This window comes from Mustela nivalis (genome assembly GCF_964662115.1).
Source record: "Mustela nivalis genome assembly, chromosome: 13".
NCBI lineage: Eukaryota > Metazoa > Chordata > Mammalia > Carnivora > Mustelidae > Mustela > Mustela nivalis.
In genome coordinates, this window is record NC_139032.1 from 8189580 (window position 1) to 8209263 (window position 19684).

Consider the following 19684-nt stretch of genomic DNA (forward strand, 5'->3'; position numbering starts at 1 on the left):
CCACTGGATGGCAATCTTTTCTTCCCCCCACCCCCTTCTTTTTGCTTTCTTTCTTTTCGTTTCTTTCTCTCTTTCTCGCTCTCGCTGTCTCCCCTTTTTTAAGAATACATTTTCACGACACAGGATGAGCAGGGACGAGATACAGACGGGCTCCTTCTTCAATTAGCTCTTAAGAAAGCAGCGCGCAGGTTCTGATAAGAGAATGCAGGAGACCGTTGTGCAGGGTGAGCCGTTGGAGAGCAAACACTTTTGCAGCTTGCAAAAAAAGCACATGGCAGACCCGACTGGGAAATCGCCCACACGTGGGTCTGGTCCGTGCCCCTCTCTGTCACCCTGACACAAGCTAGGTCTTTCAGGGAAAGACGGACAGTGCAGAAAGTCGGCATTATCCTTGTTCCCATCACCCTCTCCGTAACGGGGCGTTATTAAACCTGGCGTCCCAGTAGGACGCAGGAGAAAGGATCCATGGCTGTGAATAGGTAAACAGGGACAAGCAAACAAAGCCACAGGCAACTCTGGGGCATTGTTTCGCTGCGGTTGCCTTTTCCACTCGGGATCTCCAAGCCCACCACGCAGAGTGCCACAGCCCCCCCAACGGCGGAACGGACCATCTTAAGAAAAATAAAAAGGAGCAATTCTAAAGACATGTAGACAATGCCTGGGAAATGTCTTGGATAGGAAATGGGAGAGTCCATATTCTAATACCTAACTCTGACGTTTAAATATCACAGCCTCTGCCATGGCCAAGGTCTCTTGCTCTCTGTGGGGGTGTGCGTGGGGGGGGGGGGGATGAGGTGATGGGGGAGGGGTCTCTCTTCCTCAGGAACTTGCATTAGATTCCAGAAGAGGATCCTAAATACTGCTGGGGTAGGGGAGGGCTACAGATGGAGGGCTAAGCATTCAAGCATGTGGGTTAAGACCATTACAGCTCAATACTACACTGCTTCCTGAAGACCACTCACACTTGGCTAAACTTGATTCTAATATTAGGGGAGGCTAACCCTCTCTTCAGCCCTGCCGAGACCCTAGAAGCCAGTAAGAAGGGCAGGGATTCTCCAAGACAACCAGACTACCAACAGTAGCAGTGGCCAAAAAAAAGTGGATTTTAAAAGAAACTTTAAGGTTTCACATACGGGAAATTTTCTTACCACGGGGATTTTTCTTTTCTTTTCTTTTCTTTTCTTTTTTAATGATAGCAACAAATTGAACATGGAGCTCTTACCCAAAATGCCACCTCATTTTAGTCACTTGGTTGAATAAAGACCCTAGCACTTCTGGATACAGAATTTAAGACTTGGGGCTTGCGACAAATTTTAGGTTCTTGATCATTACCATCCCTGAAAGCAACTGTTTGATAAATCTCGGCATAAAATCAAATTCCCAAGGTAGAACAAGCCAGACAGCGAAGGGACACACACTGCAGGATTCCACTTACATGAGAAAGAAGAACAGAGGTTGCCAGGCCTGGAGTGGAGGGGGAGTGGGGAGTTAGTGTTCAAGGACTGCGGACTTTCGGGCTGGGATAGTTCTGCAGTACACAGGAGTGATGGTCGCAGAGCCATCTGCTAAAATGTACACTCGGAATGGTGAAGGGAGTCAATTTTGCACGATGTGCTTCTTCCCACAACTGAAACAAGAAAAGTCACGGGGTTGGGGTGGGGGTGGGGGAACCCAGCTCTGTAAATATTTAAGAAACAAACAAACCCATCGACAGGTTCCTACGTGTTCCTACCACCTCAACACACCGGTGCACAAGACTGGGGGACATCTTGCTAGCTTTCCTTCCAGCCTCAGACCTTCCAGCATTTGCAACAGCTAGCACGTTCCGTCTTGCCCTGTCAGGGACCAGGAGCCCTTTCCAAAAATCCTTATCCATTCAAAGGTTCTTAAGGTAATACCCAGGATGCATGAAAATACCTGCATAGAGGGCCCTATCGATTCACAGACCTTAGAGTTTTGTTAATAAATGCCTCAGAGAGTGAAAGAAAGAGCAGAGAGGTAGTGGGATTGATACCCACATCCTCCACCAAAAAAAAGAGAGAGAGAGGAGTTGATCTAAAAGGTTTTTTTTTGTTTTATTTTGTTTTTAAAGCATAGGGTCCCCCCCCCACTGTGGTGCAATCAACTGATAACCTATTAATTCGGGGGACCCTTATTTCTTAACTTTCCTCGTGCCAGGCACCTGGGAGTTGGCCACTGAAGCGCACATCACTGGCCATGAAGGGCAAGCGCCTGGAGCCCCCATAAACCACATACAGTGAGCTTTTCTGTCTCTTCCTCGACGACTTCCGATCACTTTTGCAAAAACAAACCGAGGTGCTCTCTTGCCCCTCATGGCTACCCAAGGAAGCTCTGGAAGAAGGGAAAGGGGTGAGCTTATACAACTGAGACAAGGCAAATTAGAACCGTAGTTCAGGTAAAGAGCAATTCTGGGGTGGGAAGAGGGGGAAAAAATAAAAACAGAAGTAGAAAACTTATTGCAGCCACAGGATCAACCAAGAGCCCACAGGGTACGTTTTGGGGAGTACTGAGCCCGGGACTCTGTTCAGAGCACGAGTTTCAGATTTTGTAGAGGGCAGCCCCAGAAACGTCCAGCCCCCTAGACCCTGCCACGTTACAAACGCGAGGCATGGACACCTCTGTTCTCACCAATTAGGCACCTGCGACGCTCCAGCTCCCTTGGGTGGAATCAAGAACCGGAGAGAATTTGTGAACCAGCAAGAGACTTGGACAAGCGATGGAGAATGAGAAGAAACGCAGTTCCGCTTTCTTATCCCGAGACCAGGCATCAGTGACTGTCACTCCCAACCCACTCATCCCCCAAATGGGGCTTCTCAGGGAGGCCTGGGTCACCTTGTACTTCAGGGTTCTCAGTATATTAAAATATAAAAAGAAAAGGAAATGCCAAAAGAAGGTAACAGATTGCAGCGTAATTTCAATGCTTACAAAGACGAACTTGATGTTTTTGAGATAGACAGGTGATGGACAATGACGGAGTACCACCTCCTCTGGAGGCCCTCGAGCCAAGGAAATGGTTCTCTTCAGGGCTTGCCTGGGACACAGGGACCCTTGAGGGCTTCTACACAAGAAACATTCTCAGAGCTCTGACCCCCCAACCCCACCCCATAGGTGAAAAGCATCAAATCCCAAATAAGAGGGAGGCTTGTTCTGCTTGTTCTGCTTGAGGTAGAGGCAAAGACCAGTAACTGACAAATTAAGGGAGGAGAAGAGTAAATAGCACGAAGCAAGGAATTACAGCACCGCAGCCCGAGGCCATCCCATAGAAGAAAGGGTCTCGGTTTCAGTCCATCTGAAGATAGCAGGCATGGGGAATGTTTCCGCTGTCCCTACGACCAATCATCATCACCAGCAGCATCCCCTACCCACGCATTTCCACAGTCGCCAGGCACTCCGAGCTACACACACATTTGCTCGGTTAACCTTGCACCAACACCAGGAGGCAGGTACTGTTACTCTTGTCGGGTTACAGGGGAGAAAGCGGAGGCTCCCAGATCAGGCCCAGGTGAGCATCTAAGCCGGGATTTCAGCTCTGGAAGTTTGCTGCATAAGCCGCACACCTTTAGCCACGGTATTTGCTACTTTATAGCACGAATGAAGACCGGGAACCATCAGGTAAAGTCTAATTATGCTGGCTAGGCTTAGATGAATAAACCGTCTGAAGACACAACAGGTTACATCTTAATAAGATGGCACATGCGCACACACGCACACACGCGTGCAGTTCTTGCTTTGCACGGCAGTGTGGGACCACAAAGATGACCGTGCAAGGTGAAACTGCAAAAAGCCAACCTGACAATCAGGAAACGATGATTATCCCCTGCCCCTTGCAAATGCCCGTTGAAAAATTTAGAACTCTCATTATGCAGAAGAAAATGTAAAACACAGTAGCATGAATACCTATTTAGCACACGGACTTAAAAACATTTAGAAAAGAACAGTAAGAGGTTTTTTGGTTTTGTTTCTGGGGTACAGAAAACAAAAAAAAACAAAAAAAAACCCACCTTATCAGTTTTGGACTCCATCTGCCCTCTTCCACTCATTAAATAATCTAGGATACAGAAGAAGCCTCATTCCTGAGCCTTGGCCAATTGCCAAGGATCAGCTCCCAACATTTTACCCTCCGCCCTTCCGATGTCCCGCAGTATCTCAGATGAGCCCCTTGATGGGGAGGGGTTGGCTGATCTCTGCATCCCTTTCTTTAAGCGCTTTTCCTCATTCACCTCGTTAAACTCGTCTTCAATAGAAGTTCCTCCCGCTGAGAATCTAGACCCTTCCACACGGCTCTCTACGACCTCACAGTTTCCTTCGGTTCTCCACAGAAGGGACTTCCAGGAAAAACCCGTCTCCCCAGCTGTCAATACTGGAACGATCAGGGGAATCTGCTGCCCGAAGTCATCCCTGGAACCTGAGGACACACTTCACAGCAGTGCCCTCGTCTGCCCGGGAAGGCACCACTGGCCCACGTAGGTCACACGGATTTCGGCTCCTGAAACCAGCCCTTTCCGGCAGAAGAGGTTCTTCTCCTCTGTCCTTGTCATCACCATTCTCTTTCAACGCACACATTCGCTGCCACAGTCTGGCCTGAACACCAGCCAAGGGGACTGGGATTTACACACACACACACACACACACACACACACACACACACGTGTTCAACTCAAACTAAATGCTCCAGTTCAGTTTCAACTAAAATACACGGAGAGGACTTGAGCTTGGTTTTTGTTTTGTTTTTTTAATGGTCATCAACTTTTGCCAATGGTTTTTTAAGAGAGCATGAGCAGTGGGTGGGGTCAAGGAAGAGGGAGAGAGAGAGAATACCCAGCAGGCTCTATGGACCAGAGCCGAGCCTGACGCTGGGCTTGACCTCACAACCCCAAGATCATGACCTGAGCCAAAACCACGAGTTGGACGCTTAACCAGCTGAGCCACCCAGGCGCTCCTTCCGATATGGTCTACGGCAGAATTTCCTGCAGGACTCCTGGCTTCACACCATGCTGTTCCGCGTCTCCTCCCGAACTCATACGGGCGGTCCTAACCCTGGGTGTGCCTCGGAATGGGACTGTGTCTGGAGATAGGGCTCTTTGGGAGGTAATTAAGGTAGAAAGAGGTCATTCAGGTGAGCCCTCCTCTTACCAGGAGGAGACTGGAACACACAGGGAAGGCCACACGGAAGAAGCGGGTGGCAGCTGTACGCGGAGGAAGGCTACAGCAGACACCAGCCCTGTGGACACCTTCTTGAACTCCAGCCTCCAGATCCACGAGGAAGTCCGTCTCTGTTCTGTAAGCCACCCCGTTTGTGGTATTTTGTTCCTGCAGCCTTTGCAGACCGATGTATATCGTCACTGAAATTTCTGATTGGGGACTGAGGTTTTTGAAGCCGTCATGGTCTCTATCACGGAAACGGGTATGTTCGGCAAGGACGCTGCCTGAGGACCGCCTCCAAGAAACTGAACATCCGTGTGAGTATGGGACAGCAACTGCTGTGTCTCATGCTGTCCTAGAAGCTAAGGGAAACTGTCCTGCCCGGACCCGGGCTGCCGAGCTCGGAGTCGGGCGGCCTCCCCCACGCGGGGTCTCGCCCGGTGGAAGTGGCACCTGCGCCCTGTGTTCAGGGTGTCCGGTCTCCAGGATCGTGCGGGGCCTGGCAAGAGATCTCGGCGTTAGCAGACAAGCCCGCAAATTAGTTCACTTCTTTTAGGAACTTGGACTGCAAGCATGGAAGAGGGAGTCCCACGGGTGTGGGAGCGGAAACTGAATGAAAGGAACAAAGAAAGTCGCTGGTTCCAGCCAGGGAGGCTGGAAGGGCGTGTGCACAGACACGGACCTGTGACGGACTAGACCCATGCGGGTACACACCAGCATCCACAGGTAAGCGTGCACACGCACACACGCGCACATGCAAAGAGCCCACTAGAGCGTCAGCAGAGGAGCGCCCAGGTCAAGTTCAACTTGAGAATCAACTGGGGCCCATGCAGTCCTAATTTCAGATTTAGACCTGCTCAAGGTACGTCTACGCAGCACTCCTAAATACACGTAAAGCTGTTTGTCGGGGGGACTCTCCTCCTCTGCTTCACGCCGGGCCAGTAAGGCTAAAAATTCTAAAATGAATTTTGAGCCCTGAGGAGCTACAAGCTCTAGGTGTTCTAACACCATCTGTCATGCAATAAACCTTGCAACAAGTCTGTAATTTTAAAGCACAAAGAAACGAGAACAGAGGTTAAGACAGACCAGGTTTTACTAACAAACATGCTTAGCACTCTTCTGGCTTTGCACGGCTCCCAGGGCCTCCTGGGGTGCGAGCCAGGGTTTTGCTGGGAAGTGACGGCTGGTGTAGGTGTATGGGCTGTGCTGCGGAGCAGAAGAGGCAACATCAGGAGACTGGGTCACCTGAAACGTGGCCAGCGACGTGCCCAGTGTGGATGCACACAGGGCCTGGCTCTACCTAGCAGGGACATTTACTGCAGAAAATCTCTCCTCATCGCATTCTAAGAACAGAGCACAGAGAAAGGGAATTTAAGGGGATGCACAGCTCTCAGTCATTAGATCTGAAGGAGGGAAAAAGCCTCCTTCAATCCGCCTCCACGTAAGGCCCTGCCCACCGAGAGGACCCCCTGCTCGCTCCACCTGCGGTGTAGGCCAAGAATCAGTTGTGTTCCCAAAAACGGAGATGACAGTTACGCTGGTATCGGAACTACGTAACGCAACTGGAGATTACGTAAAATGAAGCGCGACTGTGAAAAGACACGGGATTTCAAAGAACAGGGAAGACGGTGAAGACTCCGTAAGAGGCGAGTGGCTCACGACACAAACGGAAGCGCTGCTGACTCTCTTCACGTGGGGGACAGTCTGCCCTCGGCGAGCCTGTAAGGACCGAGAGGAGGGTCTCATGCAGGTGACGGCGGTGATCATGAACTAGGCTGGGGAGTGCTTTCCGAATGCGTGCTGGAGACGACTCCTAACCTCATTACTCATACCTCAGTAAAGCTAACTTGCAAAAAATAAAATAAAATAAAATAAAATAAAATAAAATAACGATTCTAAGAAGGCCAAAACTGGAAATCCTAAGTGAAACATAATAGGGCTACTTATGCAAAGAAGACAAGTCGGCGGACTCCAAGAGTCAACTTTAGCCTTAAGTAAAAATGTGGCAAATAACACATTATGTTTTCTATTAAAGATTTTGTCTACTTTAGGCGACATTTTCTCAGCTTAATATTTTCAGTGACCGACCTGCTGTGGATTATGATTATTTCAGTTAAGAAGGCTTCTTTTCAGAGTGGGAGTCAAAAGGAAAGTCACACTACCTTGTTCTTTCTTGTCATTCAGCCTTTTCTCCCCGGCAGGAAGATCTCAACAGGTGGATTCTGATTTTTCCCTAAGCAGTTGTGGGCTACGTCTCATTGGCCAGATCTTCAATCTCTCTTTCATCGGGTTACTGCCCGACTCAAGTTGCAGGGCGATCCTCAGGCTGCCAACTCCGAGTCTCCCCAGTCTGATCTTACCCAACCCGGCTGGCCATTACCTCCTGGCCCGTGAACACCCCACACGGAACAGGAGCAGAAAGCCAGGACCCGACCCTACTGCGCCATATTTATCCTCCCCCTTCGAGATTCCTCTCATACTTCTCACCTGGAGCACCTTTCCCAATCCCTTGTACCTGTGCACCTTGTGCCAAGCATCAATCATCAGCTCGTTTCCTGCTCAGGGTCTTGCCCAGCCGTAACCTATCACTCTGATCGTGTCCTTACCAAGGCCATGCCTGATTTCTCTCCGTTCCCCTGTGCAGCTAGCGCAGATCTTAGGGAAGAAAAGCTAGGTAGTACAAATACCGTCGAATACAAACTGAACTTTTGGACAGGGTGCCCTGGGAAGACTGCTCGTGGCTCTATACCTGGTTACTGAACACCAGCTGTGAATTCAAGCATCTCTGTTCTAGATCTTTCTGTGTTCATCTTCAAGAACAAAATCATCAGCTCTAGCATTGAACTTGCTGTGTCTTCCCTCTGCCTTCTCGTTGCTCACTTGCCAACCTCTGGAGTCGCCTGAACGAACGACTCTACTTCCTGAGCACAGGGGAAAACCCATCAGCACCCAGGACGGGACACGGAGATTTTCCAGAAGTTGCACAAAGCTTCCAAATCCCCCTGTTAGTCTGATCTTTATTTCCGTCTCCGCTGCTCCTTATTTAAAAATCTCTCCCTATAATGCCACAGTCTTGGGTTTCCCCAGCTTTTCTCACTACCTTTTTCTCTCCTTAAACGCAGATTCCCCAGGTTTTATTTTTGGCCTTCGTCTCTTTTCTCCTGCTTGAGATAGTCACCATGTGGTGAAATGTGGCCAGCTGTCCCAGGCCCGCAGTGGACATCACTGACACACCTGGTGCCTAGAACGGCAGGTGCTGAGATGTCTCTTAATAGCCCTTGGAGGACTGGCTGCTAGAGAACTTCAAAACCTCTCTCTGGGGGGTGTGTGTGTGGGGGGGAGATATGACATTATTTTGGGAAGGCTTTGGCCTCCCCACTTCTACGGCGGGGTCCCTGGCAGAATTCCTTCTGCTGAGCAACCTGGACACAGACCCCTCGAGCCGCAGGGTGGTGGGTGCTTTCTGAACCGACCCTTGCCACTGGTGCCAGAGTCCTTACAAGAAGTAGGGTCCCCTGGAGATCCAGATTTCCCTTGGCCTCGCTGTGACTTCAATGCACATGGCTTCAAACCTTCTCTCTGCAGCCTGGACTGGCTTTGGAGTTACTAGTTGTGATTTCCAATATCCCCTCAAATGGCCCAGCTCAAAGTCATCGCTTTTCTCCCAGAAGAGCAAATATTTCTCCTTGGATCTCTCTGTCTCATCAAAGGGCAGCATCATTTCCCCCCAGTTATCCAGACTTAAAAAAAAAAAAAAAAAAAAAAAAGACCTTTAAATCATGACTTTCCCTCCTTACAGGCAGGCAGGCCTGCCCGTCACTGTGGGCTTTACCTCTGAAATAGTTCATTCCCTTCTGTTCATTCTCCTCTCGCACAGGCAGGGTCAGCTATAATGGCCTCCCTATGGGTTTTTCTTGCCCTCTCTCCTGGGCCCTAATTCATCCTTTACAAAGCCAGCGGTTATCTTCTTTCTGCTTAGAAGGAGGAACGCACATTTGTTCTTACACTTCAGACCCTATGGTCTTTCTACGGAACAAAGTAAAGCCTAGAGTACAGCCTCCAGGGAGGGCCCTACCTTAATCTTTCTCCTCTACTCCTATCCCTATAAAAACCCCTATAAAAACACTGTGCTTCTAACACACAAGGTCGCAGAAGGAGGAGCCACACATTTCCACGCCTCAGTGTGGCGCAGAGCCTGGAATTCTCCTTCTGAGCCCCCCTCCTCCACACATCAGGCTCCTTGCTCAAAGAAACAGCTAAAACGTCCCTTCCTTCATAAAATCCTACAGGACTTCCCCCTTCCCTTGTACTTTTTACAATATATCACACGTACTTTTGTTCACTGTTGATTTAATTTTGCTTTGTATGACTTTTGTTCTTCTCTCAAAATTTACCCGAATCTCCTATCATTCTGACATCTTTTTGGGAATTAAAAAAAAAAAGTTCCCTTAATCAAAATGTAAAGGCATTTAGATTGATGCCTTACTCACCAGCAGGGCCCAAAAATCTTGTTGCAAGAAAATTAAATCTTTGCTCTTTTATCTTCCGCTTTCTCAAAGTAGCAGGCCTTATCAAGGAAGCACATTGTAAAGCTATTAATATGGTGAACTAAAACAAGCCAGACAAATGGGGCAGAATAAGTACTTTTGGCTTCTAGTCACCCTGTTCCAAACTCCCTCTATAAACTGCCACTATCTTATTTTTAAATTTTATTTACTTATTTTAAGTATTCTCTGAACCCGAAGTGGGGCTCGAACTCACGACTCTTGAGATCGAGAGTCACACGCTCTTCAGACTGGGCTCAGCCAGGGGTCCCTAAGCCGCCTTTATTTTAATTGGTTATTATACCACCCTGTGTCTTGCTCCGGCTCTGGGAGTAAAGCGGCCGAAATAAGATACTCCGCCTCGCCGGCAAAAAGAACGCCCTAACCTGGAGGAACACCCAATACCAGCCCCTCCCTTGGTGAAAAGGCAGAGGCACGTGTGCAAGCCCAGCGGAGCCCGCGAGGAGGGGGAGGGGCTCGGACCTCCCGGGGAACGGAGAACAAGACAAACAAGACGGGATAGAGAGTCGCACCGCTGGGAAGATGGAGGCCGCAAGGAGCGCCCTCTTGAGGACTGGCGGGGCGAGTCACCTTTGCGAAGCGCGGGTTAACACTCATTCCACCTAAAGGGCTGTCTTCGGTTTCTCTAGATGTAAGTGCGCCCAGGGTCATCAAGAGACTCACCTGTCGCCCATCTGTCCTGAGCTCCTGCACCTTGTCAAGAAGCAGCTGGAATGCACACGCCAGGAAGGGGTCAGCTAGTGGGCAAAGGGGCTGCCAATCCGGGCAGGATTTGTCTTTTGCCAAAACCCCACAGTCCCGCAGACCTGCCCTGATAGGCATTTTCAAAATCTACAGGGCGATAAAGTAACTGAAGGTTCAGCATTCATCCAACCAATCTACCTGCTGTGTAGTAAGACCAGCTCCTTGCCTGTGAGGCTTAGTTCCTCGTCTGTAAAATGGGCAAGATAATAGCTATTCTGAATACGTAAGGGGATGAAATCGAGACAGAGATTGAGAGGTCCCAGGCTGGCACTGTCTGGAACAGAGAGGGAGAGGACGGTGGAGGAACCGAAAGTCCTGAAAATTCCAGCGGAAGGCATTTGGGTGAAGAATTCAGACCTGGCAACTAAAAAGGAGACAGTATTTTTACATCAATTATATCCCAGAGAAAGTCAAGCAGAGAGAGTCAATTATCATATGGTTTCACTTATTTGTGGAGCATAACGAATAGCATGGAGGACATGGGGAGTTAGAGAGGAGAAGGGAGGTGGGGGAAATTGGAAGGGGAGGTGAACCATGAGAGACTATGGACTCTGAAAAACAATCTGAGGGTTTTGAAGGGGGGGGTGGGAGGTTGGGGTACCAGGTGGTGGGTATTATAGAGGGCACGGATTGCACAAAGTACTGGGTGTGGTGCAAAAATCATGAATACTGTTATACTGAAAATAAATAAATTAATTAAAAAAATTATACCCCAGAGAAAAGAAAATACATCGGTCTTGCAAAGGGGAGTTATGGGAGCCCGTTTTGTAGGTTTAAAAAAAAAAAAAAGCACCAGCTATATGACACGGAGAGGTAAAAGCAAGAGGAGGGAACAGCCTGTGAAATCTGAAGTAGAGACTTGAATACTCTGTTTATGGAGCAGGAAAAATCGCTATCCCAGTGTGGGATGGCATGCCCCCACATATCCCTTAGTGGCTTTCCAAAAAAAAAAAAAAAAAAGTCAGTTGTTTGGCACAGGGCACCCTGTAAAATAGGCTGTTTTTAAACCAAGTGGAAGGACATGCAAATATTACTAACGGCAGGCTGGGGCTTGATGGATATCGCCGGCTGGGATTTATTGAAATGGCTACAAAAGAGCTCAGCCTCGTAACAGGTTAAAAATAATTCTGGACGTAATGGCACTGAAATAACCCCTGGCCATGTTTGCCTTGGCTACTTTTCCAACCCGGGGACGTGAAGGTCAGGGAGATCACAGGTGATTCTGTGTTCTTTCCCTCGCTCTTCTGTACTGCTTGTTACGCTGTTACAATGAGGAAAGGTGCCTCCCAAAAAGCTATTTTCAACTTTGCATTAAAGAAAAAAAAAAAGCAAAGCTCCAAGGGTTTTTGGGTTGCGGGTTATAAAAAATGCAGAAAGATAACAACTAAGAAAACAATCATCAGATTCGCGTAACAAGATAAAATGGCGAGTGAAACCCTAAACTGCGTTTATTACTTCTCTTGCAGAATCTGTATTGATGACAGGGAATCCCCTGCGGGGCTGACACTGAGGTCCGCTGGACTCCAAGTACCTTCCTCTGCCTTCCAGGAGTATCCCCTGACACTGGTGTACTGATTTTTTAAAAAAATTAATATGAACGCAAATGGATTCGGTCTTGATAATTTGGGCGGGAGGGAGGACTTGTCATGTGTTCACGGACAAAATGGGTCCCTTTGGCACCTGTTAGGCATGCTGTTTGGTAGTTGCAGGGGACTCAAAAAAAAAAAAAATGAAGGGGTTGGGTCGTTTCTTCTTGTCGTCAAAGTGCTAGAAGATTCTTGGTCTCATTCTGCATGGAATGGCAGAAGTCCCCAGCTACCTGTGTGGGGAAGGGAACTCCATATGACAGGCAGGTGTGTCCGTCGTGGCCACCACCACACTGGTTTCCCATCCATCATGTCCCACCAGCACATGGACGCGGTTCAACTCTCTGAATACGGCCAACAAGCAGATCGTCCCAAATGCTGGACCGTGTCCTGAGGCCACCAACACGCTACAGGACCCTGTGTCAAATCCTCATTTTCAAAACAAAGCCTTCCTGAGGACAAGGAGCAAGTCTCTCACCTATGCGCCTCCAAGTTTTAGGGCCAAGTGTCAGAGCTGGAACCAGACCAGGGTAAATCCAGAGTTCTCTCCAGGGTCACCAAAGGCAAAGTCAAAGACGGGCAGGGCAGGAAAGACGGGACCATGTACTCTTCCTCACCCTCATCCCTCTCAGGGAGGTGAAATGACCTATCCAAGATGTCACGTAGCAAAATGACGACAGATCTGGAAACAGACCTCGGAGATCCTGGTGCCTGAGCCCGCCTTCCTCCCACTAAGTCATCAAAGGCAACATGGAAGAGAGGAATAGATCCACTGACAACCTCGATAAAGTTCTGAAGATATCCTTTTAAATAATCTGTAGGACATCTTTAGAAAATACTCTACACAACGTCCAAGGGAAGGCGATTTTAGAAAACGGCATCCTGCATTAGGAATATGCTTTCTACGAAGGACGCTGAGCACCACGATCTTAAATATTGTATGTCAGGAGGAGTGGCAGAAAAAGCTTTGCCTATAGCAGAGTTTCATGGTCCCATCTACAATTTTTTTTTCATGAATTCTGACAATCCAACATTCTCTAATAAAAAATAAGAAAGAAACCCTAAGAAAATATAAAAGTCGAAGGCCTTCTGCTTAAAAAAACATGCTCTCTTGGGTACGTTCTTGTCTGAAACTAAACATGAAACCCCAGTTATTGTAGCGCTTTCTTTTTGTCTTTTAATTTGGAGTTAGACTGGGTGTATTACTCTGGGTTTTGCCAAGAAAGAAAGAAAGAAAAGGTTGGAACTGGTGGGCAGTTGTGAAATCTACGGCTGTTTGCAAGGCAGAGCAAGGCTGCCCCAGGAAAGTGGCGATTGTACTTTTGGGTGCAAATTTAAGTGATCTTCATCACCGGGCTCTGAAATGAGAACAGCGCCTGCAAATTCTTGAGAAGCTCACGAGCCCTTCTGTCAGAACCGCATGCCTTTTGAATTCTTTTAAGGAAGCACTCTTTCCGAGAAGACGCAGATCACTGGCATCGAAAGGGAAGAATGCCAACAATGTCTACCTTGACCCTCATGAGTCAAAAAGCACAGGATTCACTCACTCTGCCTATAGGACACAGACTGCAGCCACATCTCCTGCAAGCCTGCATTTCCGGCGGGTATGCTCGCTTAGTCATGGTATTCATAAGGTGCCTACTGTGTGCGGGGCGCTCTCATGAAGCCCTGTGCTAGTGCACCGGGCAGGCGAGGGTGCTGGCTTTCTTGGAGCCTCATACTCAGGAAGGAGACAAGGAGCTCGCCTTTGCACAATGGCAGGGCTTAAACTTAAACTGGCTTAAGTCACGTGACAGACACTGGCCGGGCCTGGCGATTTCAGCTGCTGTGGTCAGGAGGGATCTCTCCGGAAAAGAGACCACTAGGACAAGGAGACAGCAGATGCTTAACCGAGCCCCCAGGGCGCCCTAAAGTGTTTGGGCTTAACTGCACTTGCAATAGGAGGCCGTGGCGAGGGGGGGATATGGAGGGGTAGGGGGCGTGGATGGGGGCATGGCTGGGAAGAGGAGGGGGCGTAGTGGGTAGGGCGTGACAGGGAGCTGGTGTCTGCTTTGGCAGGTAGACCCTCTGACCTCTCAGGGTAGCCACGGAATGGCCGTGAACTAAGAGGAAAAGCCATCCTACAAAGCCAGGAATCAACACATTCCACAGACCTCAGCACCTAACAACCTGCATCGCCTTTTCTTTACTCAAAGGTACGGGACGTGCTGTAGTTCTCCTCCAGTGGGGGCCAGGGGCACAGGGGCGGCCATCAGAGGCTTGGATCTCCCAAGCAGGTGAACTTGCCTTCCTCTTATGGAGGGCATGGGGGGAGCTACCCCTCCCTCCTGTGGGGGAGGGGAAAATCCTAAGCAGGGTCCCCAGAAGCAGGACACTAACCCTAACAAAGTAGGATCTCCATCGCTTGAACGCTGCTCGTGTCTTGAACAGTTCAAGCTGTACAAGTCAGAGCATCTCACAATCTATTTTAATCTCTATTAATTCCCATCTGTGTACACTTGGAGACCGGCTCTCGACAAGCTCTTTAAGGTGGCTAAGTGTGCACTATTATCTCTAATAGCGTCTCTCCAATCTGGCTCTTAATTGCACTAATAAGGCGGGCACCGCTCTGCCGGTAAGGAACGGAGACTTGACAATTAACACCTTATTTCCTGGTCTGGGCATGGACTAGAGGCTCAGCCTCCTCCATGTTGGAGAAATGGGTGTCACGTTGAATCTGCTTTTAAGCAGCCTCTGTGCACGGCCCTGCCAGTAGGAAAGCAGAGGGGGGTCATTTTTTTTTTTAATTATTTTTGTTAACATATGTATTATTAGCCCCAGGGTACAGGTCTGTGGATCATCAGGCTTACACACTTCACAGCACTCACCATAGCGCATACTCTCACCAATGTCCATCACCCAACCAGAGGGTGATCATTCCTAAAACCAGAGCACAAAGTGAAAGTCCAAGCAGCTTCACATGGTTTTAGAGGTTGTGGAAGGGACCCTGCGAGTCCAAGGTAATACAGCTCACTCAACACAGGAGGCCCAGGGTCCCCTCCTCAGCAGGTGGCAGGGCCAGGACCCACGGCCCTGTTCCCGACAGATGGTCCCCTGCTCTTCTGCAGACATGGAGGGTTAAGTAGAAAACCCCGCAGGACAGAGAGCTCACAGCTGAGTGTGCAGAGCTTGCGGGGGCTTGAGGAGAAGAGGCCCACCCGCCACCTATTCAGGAAGCTCACATCTCCTCCTCTTTAAGTCCATTATTGAGCGGGGAGAGGAACCTCTTTAACTTCCCCTTTCCCCGGTCGCCCCAAACCCTATATTCAAGACATATGGACAAGACAATGGAAATGGTTTGGGTTTTTTTTTTTTTTTCCTCTTTTACTATTTCTTATAAGGTTTATTCTGACATAATTTAATTCTTTTTTTTGTGATAGGCAGTTTGTTTTTGGAACCCTTCTTATGTGAGCCAGGTTAAGCGTCAAGACATTTAAACCTCAGAAAACTCTACCAAGTACATGCTATTGTCCCCCGCCTCCCCCATTTTATGGCAAAAGCTACAAGTTATACTTAGCACCCAGACTCGCAGGCTAATTATAATTAGACAGAGCTGGGATGTGAACCCTGGGTCATCAGATTCCAAGACTTCCGTCTTGGACCATGATCCTAAGCTATCCAGGTACAGGATCACCAAAGTCCCAGTTGTGACACCCGCCCAGATGTGGACACAGGGGTGGTAAAATCATCCTGCCTTGCCTCTAACTTCCCGACCAGCACCTTTCCCCACCTCCACCATGAACGACCTCATTGCAGAATGTGTACCTGTATCATAACGTCACATCATATGCCGTAAGTATATATACTTTTTATCTGCTAAGGATAAACAAAAGATTTTCGTCCTGCAGCCTTACTGATTAAAGAAAACAAAAGTAAAAAAAAAAAAAAAAAACTACAGGACAGGAACTAAATCTTGATTTCAAAAAAAGCAGACATATTTCTGAAACCATCAATTTCTCCGCAGGAGTTGGCTCCGCATAAAGATAAGGCGAACTTGTAAATATCTGTAAGCCCGATCCAATTTCCCATGGTTCCTTTCCATGACTGAGTTACGTTTCTGAGCTGAATCCCTATTTCAAAGGATAGAACTTGAAACCAGAAATTCCAAGCATCACAGTTTCAAAAACTGAGCAAAACAAGTCTCTCCTGCTTCTCAACCTTTAGTATTTAGTTTAGTTGGCCCTCGGAGGACTATCTCTTCTACCGAACTTACCCTACTGGATTCTGACAAAAGGGAGCACATTAAGCTCCAAGGGCTGTGAAAACAATCTAGCCGGGATTTGGATTTGAGCATAAAATAAAAACTGTAGAAAAGTTACCAAAATTCGTTTACTAGTGTCAAGCATTTCCTCACGCAACTCAAACGCTTGCCACTAGTCATTTCAGTACTTCCTTCCTAAAGTACAAAGAACAGGAATTTGGCAAAATCCAAATCTATTTTCTAGGTCCTTAGCTCTCCCTTGTGTATAAAAACGGAAATGCAGCTTGCTAGAAATTTTGCCCCGGTATATCAGATGACCCAATTTTAAAAGCTGGAAAATGCCATTTGATTAAAAAACAAACAAAACAACAAAAAAATAAAAACAAAAAAACCCGTGTTTATGTCTTACAGGAAAAGCAAAGAAAGATTATTTAAAGCGACAAAACAAAAGCAACAAAATGTTAAAAGCATTCTGCACATTATACTTTTGATAAAGAATCCCCAAAAAAACAAAAACAAGCACACATAAAGTCTGGTCAGCCTAAGATATTTTAGGAGAAAAGGGACATTTCCCAGAATCACAGGTGCTCTCAACTGGGATTACAGTGAGGAGTCTCCAGCCCCCGTCTCTGATTTCAGGTTGGATTGTACTGAATCCAGACCAAACACAGGAGACACTACACAGTTTCAGAGATTTCTAGAAATTTCTCTCGAGAGGAAAAATCCTCTTCCGATGGGTGGCAAGACAGTTCGCTCTTTCTCCTTGTGTATGTCAACAGAATTTCAAATACTGTGCTTGAAATTCCAACTTCTTTAAACTTTCTTGGTACTTTTTCCAGTTCTTGGATTTCTCTGCCTCTCCCCGATAGTTTTTGACACGGGCCGCTGGTGATGGAAAGCCAGCCAGGGGATCTTACCCTGTTTTCGGCACCCTGGTGTTAGGTAGCTTTTTAAGACACCTCCCAGGTAAATTTCCTTGAGAAGTGTTGCATTTTACTCACTGATTACTCCCACTACTGTATGGTTTAAGACTCTTACTGTTTCCCCCACTTCAAGCTGTGGGAAGGAGAATCCCCCCAAATCCTCTGAGTGGTCAGAAGACAGGACCAGGAGAGGTCCGTACTCTGGCACAGAAATCATGGGGCGCTTGGGCTATGACTTGGCTGGACAAAGAGGGCATTCTCTGGGCTGCCCTTCCTCTCTGGGCTGCCCTTCCTCGCTGGGCTGCCATCTCGAAATCCCAAATCGTCGCAAACCAGCTGCATCTATCCCTAGATTGGAAGATGGGAGGAAGCGAGTCTTATCCCACTCTTGCTTGTAACTTGGGTTGGGGCCCAACTGCAACAACAGGGCACTGCAGACACAGAGATAACTTCCTTCAACACTGGGAGCTTCTACAGGATACCTAAAAAAGCATCCTCCTCCTCATCCAGGAGGACCACACAGAGAGGCACCAGCGAGTAAGAAGGACCTGCCAAATTACTGTTTCGAGACGCGCATATCCATTGCGATACAAAAGCGTACTCTTCAAAGTTCGTTCCTTCTGTCCGGCTGGTAATTAAATATTACACAGAGCACATAATTTGGTTTGCATTCCAATTATCTTCCAGTGCTGTAGGGTACAAATCACTCACTTGGCAATTAAAAACATTCTGGGGTGTCACTAAATGTTTTAAGGGAGGGAAGGATTCTGAAGTTGGCAGAAGGACCAAAGGAACAGGAAGAAGAGAAAAAGCAAAGACTCCAGGATGCACCCTCGGCTCAGATTTTAGCTTTGTAATCCACGTCCCCCCGCCGATTTTATGGAGCCCCTGCCCCCGATAACGACGACAATACTGGAGACATCACAGATAGCGCGCATGGCTGGAGCTAAACCGAAAAACCTGTCCCCCTGGGCTCATCAGATGTCTGCCAATTCAGGCTGATGGCACGCCTGCTCTCACACGGAGACACAGAGATATTTTTCCAAGAAATTATCAACATGAGCCAACTATTGTGTATGCGCACGCCAGCACACACACACACACACACACACACACACACAGCCCGCGGTGCAGCCCGGTAATCGCCTTGGGTCCACCATGGGAAAAGCTCTGAAATGCTGATGGAGACTCTATTTTTAAAACCGCGTTCATATTCTCTTTTACGCTTTCTAAAGGCGCCATCCTCCGTTCAGGGGAGCCACCCACTGCCTTCAGAAGGATTAGGATAAAGTTGGTATGCAAGAGGAAAAAAAAAAAAGAAAAAAACGAATGAGACCAGCACCTTCCAAAAACGGATTTGTGAGCAGCCCACCATCAGACAGCAGGCTAAATCAGGATTTGTGGAGGGAGAGGCGTCTCCTCAGTTGCAAAGCCTCTTTGGGATCGACATTAGTGCCTGGGGGACAGGGATCCTGAGAACCCCTGGAAGCCACTGGGTTGGCCCCTCTGGCTGGGCCAGGTTGTGTAGGGGAAGTTGCTCAGCATATGTCACAGGAAGGCAGGGCAGGGGGCCTTCTGTGTTGGGAGTGAGGAGGGAGGGAGGTAAGAGGTCAGGCTCCAGGGTATTGGCACCTGTTGTATCATCAAGAATTTGTCCTTTGTCCTGGGGTGCTGGCATGGAGCTCCTAAAGCCCTTGGAATTTCCGGAGTGGCAGTGGTGTCTCTGTTATGCTAATGAGGTGACCAGAGAGGGCCCCCCAGAGGGCTTCAGGATGGGGGCTGTCACCAGGAGGACCAACTGCTTGATGACATGGTTGGGCTGTGGAGCCAGGCGGACCTGGGATGGCGGAGGCGGGGGCGGGGGGGGGCGTCTAATTACCCAGCTGATGATTTTATTTTATTTCATTTTATTTTATTTATTTTTCCCCAGCAAATGATTTTCATCATTTGTGCCTACATAGGAAGAGCCCTGGGTAAAAACCTGGCCACTGAAGGTCAGTGGAGCTTCCTGCTCGGGGAGACTCACTGATGTGCCAGGAGAGGATCTTTGTCTGCTTCTGATACCTCACCCTACCTATGCCTGTCTTCACTGGCTGGTGCGGACTTGGGTCTGTCAGAAAACTGTGGCCACAAGTAGTGCTTTTCTGAGTTCCATTCGTCATCACAGCAAATTACTGAACCTGAAGGGCTCCTGAGAACCCCTGCACTTAACAGCCAGTCAGTCGGGTAGTGGAGGTAGCCTGGGGGGTCCCCAGAGTGCAGCGGGTGGGGGGAATAAGCATGGCCTTGTTGGGGCCCGAGCCCGTTAACTTGTGGCGTCTGTGCCAACTCTGGGTAGTGAGCCAGGTTGGGTTGAAATGGAAGCCTTGCCCGTGAGGGTCCAAAAGTGGTGTGTTTAAAGGGTTGGGTGCAAGGAGCAAAAGGAATGAGACCCTAAAGGTACCCAGAGATAGGTATTCTGTG

The 19684-nt window shown here is 48.4% G+C and overlaps 1 protein-coding gene across 11 annotated transcripts in view; it reads right to left on the reverse strand.

Moving 5' to 3' along the window:
* SMARCA2 (SWI/SNF related BAF chromatin remodeling complex subunit ATPase 2) overlaps positions 1 to 19684 on the reverse strand; it is a 179139-nt gene that overhangs the window by 50415 nt on the left and 109040 nt on the right. The window contains exon 1 of one of the 11 annotated variants that reach the window (XM_082694431.1): positions 1436 to 1644. The exons of the other annotated variants lie outside the window; for them this stretch is intronic. The gene's annotated coding sequence lies outside the window, so the exon portion shown is untranslated. Of the gene's footprint in view, positions 1 to 1435; positions 1645 to 19684 lie in introns of those variants that run through there. 11 annotated transcript variants of the gene reach the window in all.